This window comes from Solanum tuberosum, unplaced genomic scaffold (assembly GCF_000226075.1).
Source record: "Solanum tuberosum cultivar DM 1-3 516 R44 unplaced genomic scaffold, SolTub_3.0 scf00084, whole genome shotgun sequence".
In the NCBI taxonomy this organism is placed as follows: Eukaryota; Viridiplantae; Streptophyta; class Magnoliopsida; order Solanales; family Solanaceae; genus Solanum; species Solanum tuberosum.
Window position 1 is genome coordinate 301,330 of NW_006239009.1, and position 17,243 is coordinate 318,572.

Here is a 17,243-nt window from a genome sequence, read left to right on the forward strand (position 1 = left end):
TGAGTTAGGTAGCTAACTCAAAGGGATTTCCATGGATTTATTATTGGCCACCAAAATAATTTGTGTGCTAGGATATATGACCCTCCAAAGTAGACCCTCGAAAAAGGCTTCACTTGGAAATTTCGGATTTTGATACGGTTGCTCTAAAATTTGGGTTAGACCCATTACCCACTCAATTTGACCCCCTAAACAAGAATATGAAGTCGGATTTTCGAAAAACAAAACGGATCTTTTTATATACAGCTAAACAAGTTTCCGGTAACTTCCGAAGCACAATTTTAAGAATTTTTTTGGGTCAAATTCAAATATAATCATTTCATTAAGTTCTCAACCCCAAACTCACATGTGAGGCTCTAGTTTCACTAGTTCGTTTTTAGGGTCGTTACACTTGGGTAGTTTGGAGGATAACCACCTCCTTAGTTGGCGAGGAAATTAACCTCCTCGTTGTACAATGGTTCAAACATTGCCTCTTTAGGGTTTAAAGACCCGATACCCACAACATTAACATTTCTAGCACCAGCACCCATGAGGAAAGTTGAGTCATGATTTTGGCCATGTTTTGGTCCCTCTCTTGGTCTTTTTCAAGCTGCTCCTTGGTCAATTTAAACGTGAGAGGGGAGACCTCATCTTTGGGGGTGTACCAAGCCCGATTAATTATGGTCATACCATCTAAAAGTTGGGCTGTTATAATGTACAATTGTCTCATCAAACTTCCCGGAGAATGTTTGTCAGCTACACCCTTGTTCACTGAATCAAGGCTTCGGTAAAATTAGTGCAGCAAAAACGTTTTCGGGTAAACCATGAGTTGGGCATTGCAACACCAACTTCTTGAATCGTAGCCAAGTCTCATGAATTGGCTCATCCTCAAAATGGTTGAAGCTTTCGATGCTGTCCCGAAGTGTCATCATCTTTGAAGGAGGGAAAAATCACACTTGAAATGCGGTGACGAGCTCTTCCCACGAAGTTATGGAGTTTCTTGGCAATTCAGCGAACAACTTACATGCTTTCCCCATTAAAGAATATGGGAACAAACTCAACCGGACCGACTCTTGGGATATGCTCATGGGGATCCTCATGAGCCAGCCTACCAAACAACCCTTTCAATTGCAAACGTTGCAACATAGTTCTTGTAATATGGAACACATTGTTCCCTCCTGCCAGAGGCTAGCGAATGGCACCAATTTCACCCATTAGATGAGGGTCATTAACATTAGGCACATTGATATCGTTGAGGTTGCTGATGTCATCTTGGTGGCCCACTACCATTGCTTCCGTTCACACTCATTTCCTCTGTTCAAAACAGCAAAACACAAACCAAAATTAAAAGTAAGAAAATTCAACTATGACTAACAAGAAAAAAATTCAACTTAACCAAAGAATCTTAACCACCACCACTCTCCGGCAGCGGCGCCAATTTGATTAAATAACGCTATCAAAGACACTTCATCCAATTCTAAGCGTCAATGATCATTAATCAGTATGTAACCCAACAAAATGAGTTAGGGTCAAATCCCACAGGGAGTGGTATGTGTTTATGATTCAATAGGAAAGTACGAATATGCTCAACTCAATCATAGGAATAGGAATTATCGAATAAAAACATAATTCAAATTAGGGGGTGACATGGATGTCAAATAAGGGGGTATTGGTTTTGAAATTATCAACTACAATAGCAGCAAACAACACGAAATAACAATAATGAGATGGGTTCTTTGGATGCGATTCGATTATAGGCTAATGTAGGCAAATGGTTAATTGCAACTGTTAGGAAATAACTGAATATTAGTGAATAATCTAGACTATAGAGGAGGTAAAATTTCTCTCAAACAATTTACTCTGCATTAAGTTGATTTCTCTCGAACATCAACAACCATGCAAAATAAGAACAACCTACGCTTTATTCCATTCACTCTCTCGAGCTGAATGTGTGGAAAAGGGTTTAGGATTCACTCTCTCGAGCTGAACCCATGACAACACAATACCCACACACCATCAATCTATATTCTTGGTTTTAAAACCTATCTCTCGAGCAAGCCAAAAACCCGAAAGTAGAACTGCATTTCAAACTACAATTCTTTAAATTAAACCACAATTAATGATTAAAATCACTTCTACACAGCATTTAAACTAACAATTAACAATACCCAAGACTTAAAGCAGCCCATAATAACATAATCACACCCTAAGAATTGGTGTTTTAAATAGTCATCAAAAAAAGATAAAAATCGTTACCAAATTGAGTTTCCATTAACTGGGTAATATTAATTTTGTCCTTACAATGCTCCAAGTCGAAGAATCTCAAAGACCCACTTTCAATTTCTCAAAAGTGAAAAACTTCAATTCTCCAAAGCTAAGGGAAAACTAGAGAAAACTTTTCTGAATACTCAGAGTTCAAAACATAAAAATTATCTCTAATGAAAAGAGGATAAAAGATTGATACTAAACTAAATGTTCAAAAATGTATTTATAGTCGCCAACTATTTCCTGCGAAGAGTCACTCGGCGAAGTAACTCGAGCTCGCTGATCAGCTCGGTGATCCGACCTTTGGTCAGTTCCATCGCCCTTGTGTCTTGGACTTCTGCATCCTCAAGGTCTATAACTTTGGGAGATCCAACACTGCATCGTGGAACCACTCGGCGATCCGCCGACTACTCCTTTCTCTCGCCAACGTGATTTTCTCCTTCAAGATGTGGCACAATGGATCTTTAGGCGGTCAAGAGGTCGTTCGGTGACTCGCCAAGTGGACTTAGCGATCACCAGATGTACTTTACTTCATTCTTTCAGCTCGCTTTATTACTTTTTTCAAATTAGTAACCTTGCTTTGTCCCTTAATCCAAATACCTGGAAATGAAGGGTTTTACATCAGTTATTGGAAAAAAATAAGCATTTGAGCACACTAAAGCTTTATTAAAAAAGCTCTAAATGAGTCCAAATCTCAGACTCATCAGTTTGCAAGATACTTGACATTATGGGACTTACTTCGGTAGAGAATGTGGAACTGGCCGCCTAGCAAGTAAAGAGTGTTGCTCAAGTTCGGTATAAACAATGGAAAGACAATAGGCCGGTAGGAACGGCTCCCATAGAATGGGAAGTGTTCAAAACTGTGTTTCTTTCTAGATAATTTCCCTGAGAATTGAGGGAAGCTAAGGTTGAGGAATTCATCAACCTTCGTCAAGGGAACGTAAGTGTGAAAGTCTACTCACTCAAATTCACTCAATAGTCCAAGTATGCTCTATCTTTGGTGTCAATTCTGAGGGATGAAATAAGTAGGTTCTTAACGGGTGTGTCCAACTTGATTGAAGAAAAATGTCATGGAGCAATATCCTCCATGATAATATGGTTATCTCACATTTGATGGTGTGTTCTCAACAAGTTGAAGAGTCAAGGCTTAGGAGCAAGAATGGGGAGGTGATGAGAGCAAGGACGGGTGATGGGAATTCTTCCAAAGGTAAGTTTGAGGGTCAAGGTCGACCAAAGATTAAGAGAAGGTTCTCCAACAAAGGCTCCTCTAGTGCTCCAAGGGTGAACAAATATAGTGTGTCTAACCCTAAGCCTCAAGAAGGCAATAGTGGTGGATCTTCTATGGTGAGGCCTACTGGTGCCAAGTGCGGCAAGAAACATGATGGTAAGTGCTTAGTTGGCACGGATGGTTGCTATATTTGTAAAGAAAGCGCTCATATGATGAGAGACTGTCCCATGCTTAAGAATCAAGTAAGAGATGGTAAGCAAGTCCCTCCTAGTGGTTAAAATTCTGATGCTCCCAAGAAAAACCGCTTCTATGCTCTTCAATCCCGAGGTGACCAAGAGAGCTCCCCGGATATGGTGACGGGTACGTTACAAGTCTTTTCTATTAATGTATATACATTGTTAGATCCCAGTTCCACCTTGTCCTTTATGACACCTTTTGTGGCAATAAAAATTGAAATACTGCCCAAAGTGTTGATTGAGCCTTTTTTGGTTTTTACCCCAATTGGTGACTCGGTAGTGGAGAAAATAGTCTGTTGGAGTTTTCCTATTTCTTTGTCCCATAAAGTTACTTTGGTGGATTTGGTAGTGTTAGACATGTTAGATTTTTATGTGATTTTGGATATGGATTGGTTGCATGCATGTTATACCTCTACTAATTGTAGGACTCGAGTAGTAAAGTTTCAATTTCCAAACGAGTCCATTTTAGAGTAGAAGGGGGGAGATTCTATCCATATAGGTCAATTTATCTCTTGCCTCAAAGCTAGGAAAATGATCTCCAAAGGGTGTATTTACCATCTTGTTAGGATTATGTATGTTTAGTCTGAATCCCCTTCTCTAGACTTGGTTCTGGTAGTGAATGAGTTTTCGGAAGGTTTTACCGATGATTTGCCCAGTATTCCTCCCGAGCAGGAAATAGACTTTGGCATTTATCTTTTACCGGATATGCAACATATCTCCATTACTCCTTGTAGAATGAATGCAGCCGAGTTGAAAGAGTCAAAGGAGCAACTAAAGGATTTGGTAGACAAAGGCTTTATTCAATCGAGAATCTCTCAATAGGGTGCTCCGGTATTGTTTGTTAGAAAGAAGGATGGGTCTGTTAGAATGTGTATCGACTATCGTCAATTTAACAAAGTGACCATAAAGAATAAATATCCCCTTCTTAAGAATTGATGACTTATTTGATCAACTTCAAGGGGCTAACTATTTCTGCAAAATAGATCTTTGTTTGGGTAACCATCAACTAAGGGTGAGAGGGGTTGACACACTCAAGATGGCCTTCATGACCCGGTCTGGTCACTATGAATTGTGGTTATCTCGTTTGGGCTGAAAAATGCCTTGGCAGCATATATGGACCTAATGGATAGAGTCTTTAGAAACTACCTTTATATGTTTGTGATCATATTTATTGATGATATTTTGATCTATTCAAGTAGTGAAAACAAGCATATGAACCATTTGAGGATTGTTTGTGTGGTCGGAGGCTTGTGAGAAAAGATTCCAAGAGTTGAAAGATAGACTTACTTCTACTCCGGTGTTGACTTTACCGGAGGGTACTGATGGTTTTGTTGTATATTTTGACTGCTCTAGAGTAGGTTTGGGATGTGTGCTTATGCAACATGATAAAGTGATTGCCTATGCTTCCAGACAACTCAAGATCCGTGAAAATAATTATCAAACCCATGATTTTTGAATTAGCGGTGGTAGTATTTTCCTTGAAAATATGGAGGCATTACATATATGGGGTGCATGTTGATGTGTTCACCGATCACAAGAGTCTCCAATATGTGTTTAGTCAAAAGGACTTGAATCTCCGACAAAAAGATGGTTAGAACTCTTGAAGGATTATGACATGAGTGTCCTTTACCACCCCGACAAAGCTAATGTAGTTGTGGATGCCCTTAGTAGATTGTCCATGGGTAGTGTGGCTCATGTAGAGGATTAAAAGAGAGAATTGGTTTGTGATGTGCATAGGTTGGCCTGTCTAGGTGTTCAACTAGTGGACTACACCAAGGGTGGTGTCATGGTCCACAATGATTCCGAATCATCCTTTGTGATGGACATGAAGTCTAAGCAAGACCTTGATTCTATATTAGTTGAGTTGAAAGAATCAGTACTAAAAAAGTCCATTGAGGCTTTCTCCCATGGGGGAGATGGGGTGCTTAGGTACAAAGGTCGGTTATGTGTTCCGGATGTTGATGGCTTGAGAGAGAATACTCTAGAAGAAGATCATGGTTTGCAATATTTTATTCATTCGGGAGCCACCAAGATGTACCGTGATCTATGGGAAGTCTATTAGTGGAATGGTATGAAGAAGGATATAGTGGGTTTTGTAGCCAAGTGTCTGAATTGTCAACAAGTTAAAGCCGAGCACCGAAGGCCGGGAGGCTTGTCCCAAGATATAGATATTCGTACTTGGAAGTGGGAGGAAGTGAATATTGATTTTATTGTGGGTTTACCTCGTACTAGGAGGAAAAATGATTCTATTTGGGTCATTGTGGATAGGATGAAAATATCAGCCCACTTTATTCATGTCAAGCTTTCATTTTCAGAGAAAGACTATGCCAAGTTGTATATCAAGGAGATAGTGAAGTTTCATGGGGTTCCTTTATCTATATTTCGGATCGGGGTACTCAATTTGCTTCACACTTTTGGAAGGCATTCCAAAAAGGTCTTGGTTTTAAGGTTAAGCTTAGCACGACTTTTCCTCCCCAAACCAATGGTCAAGCGGAACGTACCATCCAAACCTTAGAGGATATGTTGAGGGGATGTGTTATAGACTTCGAAGGTAATTGGGATGACCATTTATCGTTAATAGAGTTTGCCTACAACAATATTTACCACTCAAGTATTGCCATGGCTCCTTTTGAAGCCTTATATGGTAAGAGATGTAGATCTCCAGTTGGTTGGTTTGAAGTAGGTTAAATTGCTCTAACTGGTCCCGAACTTGTTTATGAGGCCATTGAGAAAGTCCGACTTATTAGAGAGAGGTTGAGGACGGCCCAAAGTCGGCAAAAGTCTTATGTCGATGTTAGAAGGAGAAATCTAGAATTCGAAGTTAATGATTGGGTCTATTTGAAAATCTCAGCTATGAAGGGTGTGATGAGGTTTGGCAATAAAGGGAAACTTAGTCCCCAGTATGTAGGCCCATATCAAATCTTGAAACGTGTTGTGAAAATTGCCAAAGAGTTAGACTTGCCAAATGAGTTGGCTTCGGTTCATCCGGTATGTCATGTTTCTATGCTCAAGAAGTGTATTGGTGATTTGGTATCCATCATTCCTTTAGAAAAGTTGGGAGTTGATGAGAGTCTTTCATATGAAGAGGTTCAGTTAGAAATCATTGACCTGCAAGTTAAAAAGTTGAGAAACAAGGAAATAGCTTCCGTAAAGGCTTTATGGAGGAATCATTTATTTGACTGTGCTATATGGGAGGCCGAGGCCGATATGAAGTCCCACTATTCTCATCTTTTTCCTTCTACTCATATCCAAGCTTGAGGTAAGTAGTCTCTCTTGAGTTTGGTGTTTTGGGAAGTCATGTGTGCTATATGTGTTCTTCATGATTTTCCTTATGATATGCATGTTCTGGTGAGAATTCATGTTTAGTATAAAATGAGTTTTCACGATTTATATGCTCATCATGTTGTTGTGCATTTTAGTATGATGATTGCATAATTGACTTCATGAGATGATTTCATAAACATGCTTTGATATACTTGTGATGACATGGAATGTTTGCTCCATATTGTTGTGTTGAGCTTGTTTTGAGTTGCAGAACGTAGTTTCTCCTATGTTTATGAGAATTGATGAGTTTTGTGCATAATGGGTTGTTGATGTAGCTCCCCCTTCCTTGTGTTGCAATGATTATATCTTTAGATGGATTTGATGTTTCCACTTTTGAATTATACATTATTTGGTGTTGCATGCATGATGGGTTGGTAGTCTTGAGTCTTTACTTCTGTAAGGTGTCTAAATCATCATTCGAGGACGAATGTTCCCAAGGGGGAGATAATGGCACACTCCGAAAACTAGTAGGCTTAACTAAAGCTAAACGTAAAGGTTAAAAATTATAAAATGACTCCCCGTAGATTATTAGACCATCTAGAGTTGAAATGAGGGCTTTAAGAGTCAAGGCCAAAGGGAAAGTGCCAAGGAAAAGGGGCCAAGCCAAGGCTGCCCAAAACTTGGAGCACACTGCCCCAACTTCACGGCCATCACCACGGCTCGTGGGAGGCCTCATGGAGTTGCCTTGGTCAAAGAGGAATGACCACAAAGTGGCCTAGCTATTGCCTTAAGGTCCACGAAAGGGACCACGTCCAGTGATCTTGACCACGGCTCGGGGAGCCCCTCGTAAAGATGCCTTGGGCATTTGAGCTAAGGGCCCCAAGTAGCATAGCTACTGCCTCAAGGATCACGTGAGGGACCACGGCTAGTGGTCTTGACCATGACTCGTGGAGCCCCTCGTGAAAATGCCTTTGGCTTGTGAGCTCATTGCAACAAGTGCCTGGCTACTGCCCCAACTTAACCAGTGGGACCATGGTTCGTGGGGCCCCTCGTGGTACCTGGGCGTGCTTACTTAGTGAGGGTCAAATAAGTAAGTTACTTTTTAAGTCCAATTGAGTTTATTGAGTCATGATATTCTGCATATCTAATGTAGTAATTCTAGATGTTTGGGTTGAATGTGACTCTTAGCATCGAGTGGATATGAATATGAGATGGAAGCTTTTACGCTAGTTAGTCCAGCTTCCCAATGGGTTCCTTTTTACGCCAGTCAGTCCAGGTTCCCAAAAGAGTTATCTCATGAGATGGAAATCTTTTACCTCAATTAGTCCAGGTTTCTAGTAGCAATCTCCTTGTCCCATAACTATGTGCCCACATAGGTATTTAGCTAGTAGATCAACCTATGTTAACAAAGTAGTTCTACCTTAGGCAAGTAGGACACCTCTTTTCGGTGTGTGGGCATGACACCGGATTTAATGTAGCTCAAATGGTATATGTCAGTTAAGGCTATTTCCCTACATGACAAGAATATGAATATGACAAGAACATGAACATGAACTATACTTATGACTTCTCAAAGAGTTCTACTTAGTGTGAGTGGGGGTATGGAACTTCACTCATGCTTTGCACAAGTAAGCTTTGAAAGTGGTTATGGTGTGGTTTTCTTATGCTATGAAGATATATGAATTTATGCATGTATGATATGGATTGTTGCTAAGAGTGGCTTTACTAGTTACAAGTTAATGAACATGAATGTTTCCTTTCTATGAGTGTTGGCTATATATGAGGTCAAGGTATTATATGCATGATTATGGTGGCCTGAAAGTGGTACTTCGTATTAAATTGGATTATGGGATCTTGTCTAGGACAAATATAGCTTAGGGTTGCTTATGAAATGGTTTGACTTATGTATTTACACTAATGTGCATGATGACTCTTAAAGTTGATAAAATGCATGGTTTCAACTAAAATTTTCCCTTTTTGCATGTTTTAAGGATTTTTATGCATGGTTTCCATACTTGGTGTAGTTTTTTACTAACCCATATTTTCTACATTTTTCTATAAGTGTAGGGTCCGGTTGTTGAGGTGTGGTTTTGATGAGTCTGAAATTTAGACTCATTTAGGGCTTTATTTGTATATATTTATTGTCCTTAAATTCTTATTTTGTGCTAATAACCGATGTAAAATCCTTGATTTCCAGGTATATTGATTGAGGAACAAAACAAGGACACTAATTTGCAAAAAGGAACAAAGCGAGCTAAAAGAATGAAGAAAAGCAAGCCTGGTGATCGCCAAGTCCACTTGGCGAGTCGCTGAAGGGCTACTGGACCTCCTAAAGTTCCAGTGTGCCAATCCCTGAAGGAAAGAACCAAGTTGTCGAGAGGAAGGAGTCATCAGTGGATCGCTGAGTGGTTCTTTGATGCTGTGCTAGATCACCCAAAGTTACCGAACTTGAAGATGCTGAAGGCCAAGGCAGAAGGGCAATGGAATTGACCAAAGGGTGGATCGCCTAGTGGTTCGGCAAGCCCGACTTACTGCGCCGAGTGGTTCTTCACAGCACACATCTTTGGCAACTATAAATACATTTCAGAACATTTAGTTTTGTATGAATTACTCTTTAGAACATATTTTTAATGAAGTTTTGAACTCTGAGAATAGTTTTCTCTAGTTTTCCTTACCTTTGAAGAATTGAAGTTTTTTACTTTTGAAAAATTGGAAGTGGGTCTTTGAGATTCTTCAAATTGGACCATTGTAAAGACGAAATCAATCTTACCAAGTTGATGGAAACTCAATTTGGTAACTATTTTTATCTTTTTATGCTGTCTAGCTAACACCCCAATTCTTGGGGTGTGATTATGTGATTATGGGCTGATTTAGTTTATGGGTATTGCTAATTGGTAGTTTAAATACTGCTTAGAAGTAAGTTCCGTCATTAATTGTAGTTTAATTTAAGAATTGTAGTTGCAAATGCAGTTCTACTCTTGTGTTTTTGGCTTGCTCGGGAGAGATATTTTAAAACTAAGATTATTGATTAATGGTCAGTGGGTATTGGGTTGATATGGATTCAGCTCGAGAGAGCAAATCCTAAACCCAATTCCACACATTCAGCTCGAGAGAGTGAATGCACTAAGGTGTGGGCTAGTTTTATTTTGCTTTCTTGTTGATCTTCGAGAGAAATCAACTTGATTCGGGGTAAATTGTTCGAGAAAATTTTTATCCCCTCTATGGCTTAGCATACTCACTAATATTTAGCTATTTTCTAACAGTTGCAATTACCAATTTGTCTACATTAGCCTATAATCAAATCACATCCCAAGAACCCATCTCATTATTGTTATTTCGTATTGTTTGTTGTTATTGTAGTTGATAATTAAAACCAAAACCCTCCTTTTATTTGACTATCGTGTCAGCCCCTGATTTGAATTATGTTTTTATTCGATAATGTCTATTCATATGACTTATTTGACCATGTTCACACTTTACTATTTAATCTCAAACACGTACCGCTCCCTGTGAGTTTCGACCCCAACTCATTTAGTTGGGTTTTATACTGATTAGAGATTGTTGACACTTAGAATTGGATGAAGTGTACTTGAAACGTTAAATCAAAATGGCGGCGCTGCCGGGGAGTAGTGTTGTTTGAAATTTGTTTGTTGTAGTTGATCTTGTTCATTTTAGTCATAGGTGAATCTATTTACTTTCAGTTTTGGTTTTAATGTTGATTGTTTAAAATAGGAGAAAGGAGCATGTCTTGTAGCAACGGTAACCAAGTGAACCACCCTTCATCGAAAATGATGATTCTTAGGGATGACATTCTAAGTTTTAGGCAATTGGAGGGTACGGCAGTCCATGAGTTGTGGCTGAAATTTAAGTCAATGTTGCTGCATTGCCCAACTCATGGAACTCTAGACAAGATGCTACTGGATTGCTTCTATAGAGGTCTTGGTCTTGAGAATAGATGAATGGCTGACCTAATTTCTCCGGGTGGTCTCACACAACTGCCCTATTCAATAGCAGCCCAACTCTTTGATCACCAAACCTAGACCAACAAGGAGACAAAGAAAGACCAGAATTTGGCCACACTGTTGACTCAGCTGGATCTCTTGGAATTTTTTTTTATGGAACTAGAGGTACCGTACAAGAAGAAAGATCTATACATTCTCCCTCATGAGCGTAGAAAGCCCAAGGAGTACGAGGGTCAACCAGTAGAACATATACTCTCACTCATTCTCGACAAAGTCGAAGAAAATGACAGAGAGTTGAAAGAGATAAAATAGAATGTCTCAAAGCTAAATCAGATGATTGCTTCTCATTCCATATCTATTCAGCTACTGGAGACCCAAATAGGATATATGTTATCTCGTTTCTACCCAAAACGAAATGGAGGACTGCCTTGTGACACTAGGGAAAACCCCATGAATCAAAGCTGAGTAAGGACTTGCATTGTGCCACGATGTTAACTAATGCGCTTCTTAGGAGGCACCTGATGTTTGCGTAATCATGACACAACTTCTGATGCAAGTGTCTATGATTGTACAATAGTTTAGTAAGCCAACCAAGGGTTGGGATCATTCCCAAGAGAGTGGTTTTGAGAATTAACAGAAAAATAAAATTTAGTTCTAACTAGTAGTAGCTAAAGGCATTAATGATTAAAAACATTGTAAATTAAGGGGGACACAAGAGAGTCAATTAACAATGGGGTGTTTTGTCACAAGTAAGTAAAAATAGCAAAATAAACAAGGATTTCTAAGTAATGAGAGGGGATCCTTGGGATGTGATGAGAATACCGGTTAAGCTATATTATTGGGTACATGCTTTTGGTAGAAGATTCATAGAATAATTGTGACTAGGCTAAACTTTAAGGGGTATAAGGTCTCTCTCGAGCAACTTACCCCATTTCAAATGTGTTTCTCTCCGACACATACTTGCCGCATGAAGACCAGCCTACGCCTTAACCAACTCACTCTCTAGAGCTGAGTGTGTGGTAATGAGACTAGGATTCACTCTCTCGAGCTGAAACTAATGTCGACCCACTCCCACCGGCCATTAATTTAGTAGTTTTACGACCTCTCTCTCTCGCAAACTGAAAACACATAAATAAACTTGTATTTACAACTACAAATTCATTAAATTCATTCAATTCATCCACAACTACTAAACGAAATCACAATTAAACTACGATTAAATTATAAGCAAGCAAGACCCAACAATTATCTTAACCCATATTCGCTAAATCACACCCCAAGAATTGGAGGTTTTAGCCACACATGTATAAGAGATAGAAATTTATACCAAATTGAGCTCGCATTCAACTGGGTATGAAGATTTAAGTCTTGATACTGGCCAAAATTGAAGAATCCAATAGACCCAAATCCAAATCTTGAAGATGAAATCCTTTGGATCTTCAAGTCTTTAAAACCCTCTCAAACTTTGAGCAAAAAATATCAAAAACTACTATTCTATATGAAAATTATAATAATTGTTCGACACTTAAAACTACAACTCTAACTAGTGGTTATAGTTTTCACAGATTTGTGTTGCAGCAGATCATTCGTCGTCGTTAGTCCGAATCGCCGATCAAATCGGCGATTCACCCTTTGGTGTAGTTCATCGCCGTCTTGCACCAGCCTTCAGCATCGTCGTGCCCTGGGTCATTGGGCGATATGGTACTGCTTCGCGGAACTTCTCCGTGATGCGCCGACTACTCCATTTTTCCGCCGACTTAATCCTTTTCTTTTAGGGCTCAGCACACTGGAACAAAAGGCGAAGTAAGACCCTTCGACGACTCGCCAAGTGGACTCGGCGATCCTCATGCCTTCATTTCTTCGTTCTTTTCAGCCTTTTCGTTCCTTTTTACGACGTAGTGTCCGTGCTTTCATTCAAAATTCAAATACCTGAAACTTAAGGGTTTTCATCAGATATTGAGATAAAATAAGTATTTAAGGACACAATTTTTATTAAAATATAGCCCTAAATGAGTCCAATTTATGGACTCTTCAACACCCCCAACTTAAACTTTTGCTTGTCCTCAAGTGAAATTCTAGTTTAGCAGTTTAACAAGGATATCTCAAAGAGTGCTACACAAGTGTCAATTATGAATGTACACAACAAGACTCAATTTACTTATGCAATGATCAATTGTGTACTCAAAGACTCAAGTTGTGACACACCATTACCAAAGATTCTCAAGCTCGCAATACTTGCTTCAAATGCAAGTTCAAGCTCAACAAAAGCCTTTGAATACTCTCACACAAATGATGATTCCACTTTCACACGCAAAGGTATAATCAATTTAAAGTTCAGGAATCAGATACAACTCTCACATTCACAAAGCTGAACACAATGCATGCTTTCACTCATAGGTTTGGCCGTATTTTCCAATCAGCATTTGTTTCGACTTTGTCAAAATCAGAAAGGTCTTAATAAGGCTTGTAAAGGCGCTGAGTGTAAAGGTATGGTCATTTGGGCTCAGTGACTTTTATCCTCATTAAATGTGGTGGTCTCAACACTTCAATTCTTTTTCCTTCATCATTTTCATTAGTGCATCACATGTCATCCTATTATTCGCTTCCCATGGATTGTTCGGAACCCTATTTCTTTGGTACTTTATTCCACAACTTTCTCTTTTTTTTATTTATTCTTTTCTTCTCTTTTGCTGTTTCTTTTTTTTATAGAAGGGTTCCATTTTTCTCAACACCATGGGTTTAAGGGGAATTTCCTTGAACTTCTTGACTTTCCCTTTTCTTTTTCACCACACCCCCAACATAGGATTTTGGCCTATGTTGGCTATTCAATTAACCACAATTCAAGAGGATTATAGGTAATGAATTAAGAAAGGTCTAACTTTCATCAAGTTTCTTTCAAAGAAGGGTAAGGCTCAAAGGATGTTCAAGAGAGAATCACACGCTCACAAGGTAGGTCACAAAAGACGTATAGGTCAAATTGGTTAACACTCTTCCCAGGTGTTCAAAAGAGTTTCACACGCTCACGGGTAGGCCACAAAAGAGGTATATGTCAAATTGGTTCACACTCTTCGAAGTTGCCTAAGCTCATATCAAGAGAAAGTCTTACTTAGTCAACCGGACCAACAGGCCAATTTCTAGGTGTTGTCATGCATGGTTCCAGGTAAGCTTATCACACAAGGCATCAATAGTTAAGTCAAACAAGAATCCACAATTTTGCTAGTGTGTAACGGTCATCACAAGAGATTCGATTTGATAAATGGCTAATCACAACGAGATGCAAAGAGTTCACATATTGTCTATGCAACTTCATTTGGCCTCATCGTAGTCGTGCATTCATGTTTGTTTGATTGTAAGCACTATTCAAGTCATCAGTATTGATCGAAACCGAGACTCAAATTTGCAAAGGAACAACCACATTGAACACACGAGAGGTGGCACAAATTTTTCGGACAAGTCAAAATTATTTTGCAATTTAAAATAAAAAGAGAAAAGCCATAAGCTCGAACATCCACAGAAAAGCAGTAATAACACAACAATAGCTCACAACCCAAATACTCAAACAAAACACGATTTACGAGTAGAACATAAAAGGTGTGGGCCTCACCCCACCACAACAAAAAACATTTGTCCTAAAATGCATATAACAAAATTTCTAGAATGTATATTAAATGAAGACAGAGAGGGAGGTAAAAAAGGGATCATGTCTAAGAAGTCGCTCTTTCTGATTGGGTATCAGTGCCCGATATGTCACTCTGGATCCGAGCATCACTGCCCGAAGTCGCCTCAGGGCGACAGCGGGACCGGATTCACCAAGGTCTATTGAGTGTGTGTTTGCTAGAAAGATATGCACCGCTCTGCAAAAAAATCCCCTGGCTCATGATGGAATGTTAGGGTCCCGGGTATTGGTATTCGTGGAAGAAGTGGGCCTTTTGCCCTTGCATTTCCCAGTAGTTGTGGTCAATTTCGTAGCTTTGCCTTTCGAAATAGTTGTCTCTGTAACACCCCGGAAATTCTATGACTTAAGTTAGAGCCTCACCTTATGAATAATGACTTAAAAATAGTTAAAATGATGTTTATAAACCTAAACTAATGTAATTAACTTGATTTGGAAGAGTAAAAGTCTAAACGTCAAGAAACGACCACGACGTCCTGAAACTAAAGAATAATGTGTTCTGGTGTGTCCTTAGGTTTCGGGCAGGTTTGGGAGTGTCGTATGATGGTATAATCTGGTGAAAAGGTTTAAAATAGGAAAATAAATGTTCCTATGGTCAAAACGTTCGAATACGACTCCCTGGGGGTGGCCCCGAGGAGGACCCCAACCTTAGCCAAGCAAGCTGCCTTGGCAGCTTGCAAAATGCAGTTAAAGGGAATAGAGGCGCGTCACGCACTTACTCCCCAATGGAGCAAAAAGTAAGTACACAACGCGGTCGTGTCATGGAATCTACTGTCTCGAAATTTAATTCCAAATATCTTCAGGGAACAGCTACACGTCGCGGACTTGTTTCGCGATGAAAATGCAGAAATTCAGGAATCTATTTTACTTCGTTAAAGAGTCAATTTAAGTGAGGGGTATTTAGGGTACTTTAGGGGACGTGTATATAATGATTTTTAAGTCAATTTACATCATTTTTATCACTTAAATACAAAACCCCAAAGATCTAAACCTAAAGTTCCTCCTTCTCTCTACTCTCTCTCTTATTTCTCAAGAATTCCATTGAAGAAGATTGGAACTTCAAGAAGAAGACCAACTCTCCAAGGTTTCAACTCAGATTTTCGTGGTTAATTCATCTATAAGGTATGGTTGCTTATCACTCTTGGGATTCCTTTCCTCAAGAGACCCTTTTAAGATGAATTCCAAAATCTCCAATTTCTTGGTTTCAATCCAAAAACGTGGGTCTTCTTTCTAAAGTGAAATTGATGTTATAAACTGAAATTTATTGAAGTTATATGAACAATTATGGATGAATTTATGTTTTATTGGTGGTTTCTTTAAGAATTTCCCATGAGACCCATGTTTCTCCTTCTTTTCCTAATTCTAACCCTAGTTTGTGGTGGATATTTATTGAAGGCTATGAATTGAATGTGATGTTATGTAATTCATGTTTTTATGATGATTCTACCCTAGGTTATGTATAATTTCTATGAAATTAGGGTTGAGTCTTTGAATGAAGCCTTGAAGGCTATGAAGGGAATATGTCAATTGCTTATATTGATGTTGATTGTGTTATTACTTCATGAATTACCTTGTTTTATGTATTGGTTATGAATTTCTTGGTAATTGAATTACGGATGTCCTACGAAGGGCAAGAAGGTATGAAGGTTGGTTTTTCTTTGAACTCAAGTATGAAAGGTCAATTACTTAAATTGTAATGATGATATACCTAATGTGTTATTGTGGTGTTGATGACCTAGTTTCCTCATCCTTAACCCTCTACACTTAAATTAGCTATGAAGTATGTATGTATATTATGGTACGATTGCTATATGATTGAAAGGTAGTTCTCATGATTGTAGTGTAATGTAAATTGAAAGGTTTACTGACTTGCTAAGTGTCTCTAAAGTGAAAGGATTGTTACTCACTTATGAACACATATGAGTTATTATGGTAAGATTTCTACATAAGGGTCTATTAAAGGATAATGTGAACTTATGTGATGACTAAAGATGATTACAAAAGGGAATCAGATGCTTAGCACTGAAAGGGCATGTAAATGAGATGGGGGTCTCACGTTTAGTTAGTCTGGCTCCCCACATGGGTTTCCTCATATTGAGCAAGTCTGGATTACCTACGGTATGTGTTATCTCATGAGATGGAAACCCCCACGTTTAGTAAGTTAGGGTTTCTAGAAGCAATCTCCTTGACCCCTAACTATGTGCCCACATAGGACTCTAGCTTAGTGGATCCACCTAGATAGCTATCTACGAATGGTTACACCTTAGGCAAGTGAGGGAGTAGAATACCGGATTCCATGTAGCTCTCATGGTCTATGACGGTTATTGTAATATTTCCCTAATGTAAAAGTAAATGAAGGTATGAAAGGTGTGAACTCTTACTAGGGCTTTCTTAAGGGTTTCTACATAGTGTAAGGGAGGGTATGGGACTTCTCTTGCACATTGCACTTGTGGGATCTTAAGAGATGGGTGTAGTAGTGTTCTGTTATTATTATGATTATTATGACTTATGTATGTTGAAGCTATGTTATGTATGATCATTATGAATATGGTAAGTTATGATGAAATATGATCTTATGAATGTATGCATGAAGTAGGTTGCTTAATGTGATACTTGGCTTTGAATAGGGTTATGAGGTT